Source organism: Quercus robur, chromosome 7 (genome assembly GCF_932294415.1).
Source record: "Quercus robur chromosome 7, dhQueRobu3.1, whole genome shotgun sequence".
Taxonomy (NCBI): Eukaryota; Viridiplantae; Streptophyta; class Magnoliopsida; order Fagales; family Fagaceae; genus Quercus; species Quercus robur.
Window position 1 is genome coordinate 47,268,487 of NC_065540.1, and position 8,075 is coordinate 47,276,561.

The following is an 8,075-nucleotide window of genomic DNA, read 5'->3' on the forward strand; positions in this document are numbered from 1 at the left end:
AAATTACACCCGATTGGCATGAAAATTGGCATGCATGTTAAGAACAAATTAAAGTGTGATCCAACGGTTGAATTTTCAAAATATGAATTCAACAATAAGTTATTGGTTGGTGTAATATTTTTTAGAGTTACACCAAGTGTAACTTAAACCCAACCCTATATTTCTTAATTCAATGTGAATTTTGACAAATCTATCGTTAGATTACATTATCTTCATATATTTTTCATGCATACAAAATTTCAATATGATCAAAGATTAATAGTCATGTCATCAATCAATTATTTAAATTCAAATTTTTGTAATTTAAAATAACGCATAAAAGATGAGTTTAAAGATCAAATTGTAAATTACACCTGATTGGCATGAAAATTGGCATGAATGTTAAGAACAAATAGAAAATGTGATCCAACGGTTGGATTTTCAAAATATGAATTCAACAATAAGTTATTGGTTGGTGTAACATTTTTTAGAGTTACATCAAGTGTAAGTTGAACCTAACGCTATATTTCTTAATTCGATGTGAATTTTGACAAATCTACCGTTAGATTACATTATCTTCATATATTTTTCAAGCATAAAAAATTTCAAGGTGATCAAAGATTAATAGTTATGTTATCAATCAATTGTTTAAATTCAAATTTTTGTAATTTAAAATAACGCATAAAAGATGAGTTTAAAGATCAAATGGTAAATTACCCCCGATTGACATGAATGTTAAGAACATATAAAAAATGTGATCCAACGGTTAGATTTTCAAAATATTAATTCAACAATAAGTTATTGGTTGTTATAACATTTTTTAGAGTTACATCAAGTGTAACTTGAACCCAATGCTATATTTCTTAATTCGATGTGAATTTTGACAAATCTATCGTTAGATTACATTATCTTCATATATTTTTCAAGCATACAAAATTTCACGGTGATCAAAAATTAGTAGACATATCATCAATCAATTGTTTAAATTCAAGTTTTTGTAATTTAAAATAACGCATAAAAGATGAGTTTAAAGATCAATGGTAAATTACATCCGATTGGCATGAAAATTGGCATGCATGTTAAGAACATATAGAAAATGTGATCCAATGGTTGGATTTTCAAAATATGAATTCAACAATAAGTTATTAGTTGGTGCAACATTTTTTAGAGTTACATCAACTGTAACTTGAACCCAACGTTATATTTCTTAATTCGATGTGAATTTTGACAAATCTATCATTAGATTACATTATCCTCATATATTTTTCAAGCATACAAAATTTCAAGGTGATAAAAAATTAATAGTCATGTCATCAATTAATTGTTTAAATTCAAGTTTTTTAAATTTAAAATAACGCATAAAAGATGAGTTGAAAGATCAAATGGTAAATTACACTCGATTGGCATGGAAATTGGCATGCATGTTAAGAACATATTGAAAATGTGATCCAATAGTTGGATTTTCAAAATTTGAATTCAACAATAAATTATTGGTTGGTGTAATATTTTTTAGAGTTACATCAAGTATAACTTGAACCCAACGCTATATTTCTTAATTCGATGTGAATTTTGACAAATCTACCATTAGATTACATTATATTCATATATTTTTCATGCTTACCAAACTTCAAGGTGATCAAAGATTAATAGCCATGTCATTAATCAATTGTTTAAATTCAAGTTTTTGTAATTTAAAATAACACATAAAAGACGAGTTTAAAGATCAAATGGTAAATTACATCTGATTGACACGAAAAATGACATGCATGTTAATAACATGTATAAAATGTGATCCAATGGTTGGATTTTCAAAATATGAATTCGACAATAAGTTATTGGTTGGTGTAATATTTTTTAGAGTTACATCAAGTGTAACTTGAACCCAACCCTATATTTCTTAATTCAATGTGAATTTTGACAAATCTTCCGTTAGTTTACATTATCTTCATATATTTTTCATACTTACAAAATTTCAAGGTGATCAAAGATTAATAGTCATGTCATCAATCAATTGTTTAAATTCAAGTTTTTGTAGTTTAAAATAACGCATAAAATATGAGTTTAAAGATCAAATGGTAAATTACATCCGATTGGCATGAAAAATGACATGCATGTTAAGGACATATAAAAAATATGATCCAACGGTTGGATTTTCAAAATATGAATTCAATAATAAGTTATTAATTGGTATAACATTTTTTAGAGTTACATTAAGTGTAACTTGAACCCAACCCTATATTTCTTAATTTAATATGAATTTTGACAAATTTACCGTTAGATTACATTATCATCATATATTTTTTATACTTAATAAATTTCAAGGTGATTAAAGATTAATAGTCATGTCATTAATCAATTATTTAAATTTAAGTTTTTGCAATTTAAAATAACGCATAAAGGACGAGTTTAAATATCAAAAGGTAAACTACATCCGATTGGCATGAAAATTGGCATGCAAGTTAAGATCATATAGAACATGTGATCCAACGGCTAGATTTTCAAAATATGATTTCGACAATAAATTATTGGTTGGTGTAATATTTTTTAGAGTTACATTAGGTGTAACTTGAACTCAAACCTATATTTCTTTATTCCATGTGAAGTTTGACAAATCTACCGTTAGATTACATTATATTCATATATTTTTCATGCTTACAAAATTTCAATGAAATCAAAAATTAATAGTCATGTCATTAATCAACTGTTTAAATTCAAGTTTTTGTAGTTTAAAATAACGTATAAAATATGAGTTTAAAGATCAAATGGTAAATTACATCCGATTGGCATGAAAATTAGCATTAATGTTAAAAAAATATAGAAAATGTGATCCAACGGTTGGATTTTCAAAATATGAATTCAACAATATGTTATTGGTCGGTGTAATATTTTTTAAAGTTATATTAAGGGTGAGTTTGGTTCAGCTTTTTGAAAAAGTGCATAATGAAAAAGTGGAGTTTTGTAAAAGTGCATAATGAAAAAGTGGAGTTTCAAAAAGCTGAGTGTTTGGTAAAAGCTGTTAAAAAGTGCATAATGAAAAAGCTGAGTGTTTGGTAAAAACTGTTAAAAGTGGCTTTTTGAGGGATAAATGACCAAAAAGGACAATGTATATATAAGAGATATTTCAAACTTTTGTTTGTTTTTTTTTTTTTTTTTTTTTGTGGATGTGAGTTTATTTCATACTTATTATAAATCATCTATTTCATATACTTACTAAACAATAATAATAATAATATTAATTAAATCTAAATAATTTCCATCAACATGAAGCACAAAATAAAAATGTAAAATGATGATAACATATACACTAATAATCTAAGTTTAAATTGTACTACATAAAAATGTAAAAACATATAAAATACATATCAATAATCTAAGTTTAATAGGTTCTTTTTTTTAATAGGTTCTTTTTTTTACCATTTGATGTAATTAAAACCTCAAAAGAAAAAAAAAATGGAATATCACATTTGTCAAGCCCATCAAGTAAAATAAACGTGATTGAGAGTTTGAGATCCTTGAGTAGGATCCATCCCTCATATTTGGAGTCTACCAGGCTAATAATTTCTCCAAGAATATTCCCAAAGCCAAGAAAATTGGGCCATATTTGGACCCTAAGCCAATAAAGACAAGCATTAGGCAAAGCTAGATGTTGCTGGCATAGTCCTTATGAGAATGGACCTAAAATTGGGAAGTCACTGGCCTATATATATATTCCCTAAAGCCTCGTTTGCTTGTTCTACCCTAGGAGTATGGACCATTTTCACTTTTATTGATGATTTAAAATCAAAAGCTAAACATTTTAAGATCTATCCAGGGACCCCAAAACTCAACTACTACTACAAACTATAGAACAGAAACTCAAGTCCTATCAACACCATATATATGTGTATACATATTGGATGGACCAAGTCAAGAACACAACCAGATCAGAGATGTTAAGAATTTGATACCCAAGATCATTTCCACCCACCAAAGTAAAAAACAAGATCAAAAACTCAAAGACCCATTAATCAAAAATAGGAGAACAACAAATTTCTGCAAAAAAACTATAACAGAAACTGAGAAGGAGCTCTGAGAATACCCAACCTGTCATATTATCTTTAACAATTCCAAACCATAAAGTGAAAAAAAAAAAACCAAAAACAAAAACAAAGCAAAGCAGGTAAAACCCAAACCTATAAGAAATAAAATTATCTCATAGGGAAAACAAAAACAGTACTTTTGAAATAACACACAAACAGTTTCAGTAAAATAAATAACAGCTACGGATTAAAAGGAATAAAACAGAGATATTTAGCAAACACCTGCCAGCGCCATAAGTTCTTGCATAAATAATGACAAATTTGTGACAAAACCAGCGCCATAAGTTCTTGCATAGATAATCTATAGGTACTTCAAAGGTCAAGATAAGAAAAATATGTATAATTAATTTTCTCTTACATTTTCCAGAACACATAAATATCCCTGCAACACTTGCCAGAATTCCTCTCATAAGTAATGCAATTGTGTTCTACACCTTTGAGGCAAAATCCTTTTGAAACTGTGCATAATAAAAGCATTGGTACACCAACTTCCTATATTCACAAAGAAGCAACTCTTGGGCTCCCTATTGGCTAATCAGTGTATAACAAAAATTTTCTTCTAGGTTGTTCAGTAAAAAACTAGCAGTAACTTTGCATGCCAAGTTAGCAAACTATACCACCATCATCAATCATGAACAAATTGAATGTCCATCAGCTAAAATAAATAACAGCTACGGAAAACCAAACAAGCTCAACCATCACCAAACTGAGAAACAAAATGCATTTTAATTTAGCAAAAACGTAATGACAAAATATCAATAACCAGCAACCTTACTTAGAGCATATTTAAAAATGCACAACCCATCAGTTCTTCGAAGAGTACAAAATGTTACAACCAGTCTGTGAAGCATAACAATATCTCCAAGTTAATACACATTCATAGCAAGATCCGAAATTTTGTTATAACAAAACAAATAAACAAAAACACTTCATGAGAACATGTATATATTCCAATCAGCAAGATCCGAAAACAATACCCATTATATATTCATCAAACTAACACTTCATTATATATTCCAATCAGCAAAAACAAATAACAAAACAAGTAAAGGAACCCACACTCGGTAAAAAAAAAAAAAAAATCAGATCAGTGTTGGTACCTGGTTTTTGGTAGCAGATCAGTGTTTTTGGTACCTGAGAAATCAAAACCCACACACCAAAAGTGAGAAATCAACCAAAGAACAGAGAAATCAAACCCAGATCCATGAGAAATCAACCAAAGAACAGAGAAATCAAAACCAAAAAAACCCAAATCAGACCCATGAGAATCAACCCCGGTTCGGTCCAAATCAAAACAACCCATACCCATGACAAATCAACCCAAAGAACACACAGAAAAATCATTACCCATAAAACAAACCACAATCCAAAACTACAGAAAGACTTACGGAGAGGAAGAACCAGAAAGAAAGAAAGAAAGAAGAAGAAGAGGAAGACGAAGCGGAAGAAGAAAAGGAAGACAAAAAGAAAAAAGACACAGAGTAGAGAGACTTACGAACAGTGAACGACGCAGAGAGAAGAAGATGGAGGCGTCAAATGCGAAATGGAGAGCAGAGATCAGAGATGAGGGGCGTGTGGGTATTTCGGTCTTTCAACTCATGCAACGGTAATATAACAAAACGCGCTATGCGCGTTTTGATTTATGGACAGCTGAAGGTGCATTTCCTATGCGCGTTTTGCCTTCAGCTATCCTAAAAGTTCAAAACGCAACTTTTATAAAAAAGTTGCGTTTTGAACTTTACCAAACGCAGACCGTGGCTTGGCTTTTTTGAAAATGCCCGTTTTGGGCTGAAAAAGTGGAACCAAACAGGCCATAAGTGTAACTTGAACCGAACCCTATATTTCTTAATTTAATGTGAATTTTGACAAATCTACTGTTAGATTACATTATCATCATATACTTTTCATGCTTAAAAAATTTCAAGGTGATTAAAGATTAATAGTCATGTCATCAATCAATTATTTAAATTGAAGTTTTTGTAGTTTAACATAACGCATAAAAGACGAGTTTAAAGATCAAATGGTAAATTACATCCGATTGGCATGAAAATTGGCATGCATATTAAGAACATATAGAAAATGTGATCCAACGGTTGGATTTTCAAAATATGATTTCAAAAATATGTTATTGGTTAGTGTAACATTTTTTAGAGTTACATTAGGTGTAACTTGAACCCAACCCTATATTTCTTAATTCCATGTGAAATTTGACAAATCTACCATTAGATTATGTTCTATTTATATATTTTTCTTACTTACAAAATTTCAAGGTGACCAAAGATTAATAGCCATGTCATCAATCAATTGTTTAAATTCAAGTTTTTGTAGTTTAAAATAACTCATAAAATATGTGTTTAAAGATCAAATAGTAAATTACATCCGATTGGCATGAAAATTAGCATGCATGTTAAGAACATATAGAAAATATGATCCAACGGTTGGATTTTGCAAAATATCAATTCAAAAATAAGTTATTGGTTGGTGTAACATTTTTTAGAGTTACATTAGGTGTAACTTGAACCCAAACCTATATTTCTTAATTCCATGTGAAGTTTGACAAATCTACTGTTAGATTACATTATATTCATATATTTTTCATGCTTACAAAATTTCAGTGTGATCAAAGATTAATAGTCATGTCATCAATCAATTGTTTCAATTCAAGTTTTTGTAGTTTAAAATAACGCATAAAATATGAGTTTAAAGATCAAATGGTAAATTACATCCGATTGGCATTAAAATTGGCAAGAATGTTAAAAAAATATAGAAAATGTGATCCAACGGTTGGATTTTCAAAATATGAATTCAACAATAAGTTATTGGTTGGTGTAATATTTTTTAGAGTTACATTAAGTGTAACTTGAACCCAACCCTATATTTCTTAATTTAATGTGAATTTTGACAAATCTACCATTAGATTACATTATCATCGTATATTTTTCATGCTTAAAAAATTTCAAGGTGATTAAAGTTTAAAAGTCATGTCATCAATCAGTTATTTAAATTTAAGTTTTTGTAGTTTAAAATAACACATAAAAGATGGGTTTAAAGATTAAATGGTAAATTACATCCAATTGGCATGAAAATTGGCATGCATGTTAAGAACATATAGAAAATGTGATCCAACGATTGGATTTTTAAAATATGATTTCAAAAATAAGTTATTGGTCGGTGTAACATTTTTTAGAGTTACATTAGGTGTAATTTGAGCCCAACCCTATATTTCTTAATTCCATGTGAAGTTTGACAAATCTACCGTTAGATTATATTATATTCATATATTTTTCATGCTTACAAAATTTTAAGATGATCAAAGATTAATAGCCATGTCATCAATCAATTGTTTAAATTCAAGTTTTTGTGGTTTAAAATAACGCATAAAATATGTGTTTAAAGATTAAATAGTAAATTATATCCGATTGGCATGAAAATTGGCATGCATGTTAAGAACATATAGGAAATGTGATCCAACGGTTGGATTTTCAAAATATCAATTCAACAATAAGTTATTGGTTGATGTAACATTTTTTAGAGTTACATTAGGTGTAACTTGAACCCAACCCTATATTTCTTAATTTAATGTAAATTTTTACAAATCTACTATTAGATTACATTATCATCATATATTTTTTCATGCTTAAAAAATTTCAAGGTGATCAGATTCAAGGTGATCAGAGATTAATAGTCATATCATCAATCAATTATTTTAATTCAAGTTTTTGTAGTTTAAAATAACGCATAAAATACGAGTTTAAAGATCAAATGGCAAATTACATCTAATTGGCATGAAATTTGGCATGCATGTTAAGAGCATATAGAAAATGTGATCCAACGGTTGGATTTTCAAAATATGATTTCAACAATAAGTTATTGGTTGGTGTAACATTTTTTAGAGTTACATTAGGTGTAACTTGAATCCAATCCTGTATTTCTTAATTCAATGTGAATTTTGACAAATCTACCATTAAATTACATTATATTCATAAATTTTTCATTTTTACAAAATTTAAGGTGATC

General features: G+C 28.6%; 1 long non-coding RNA gene across 1 annotated transcript; it reads right to left on the reverse strand.

Annotated features, from left to right (window-relative positions):
• Positions 1-4,803: 4,803 nt before the first annotated feature.
• Positions 4,804-5,714, reverse strand: LOC126693718 (uncharacterized). The gene is made up of 2 exons (XR_007645474.1): positions 5,554-5,714; positions 4,804-5,192 (listed from the first exon to the last, which is right to left on the reverse strand). It is a non-coding gene; the product is annotated as an uncharacterized LOC126693718 (long non-coding RNA).
• Positions 5,715-8,075: the final 2,361 nt, after the last annotated feature.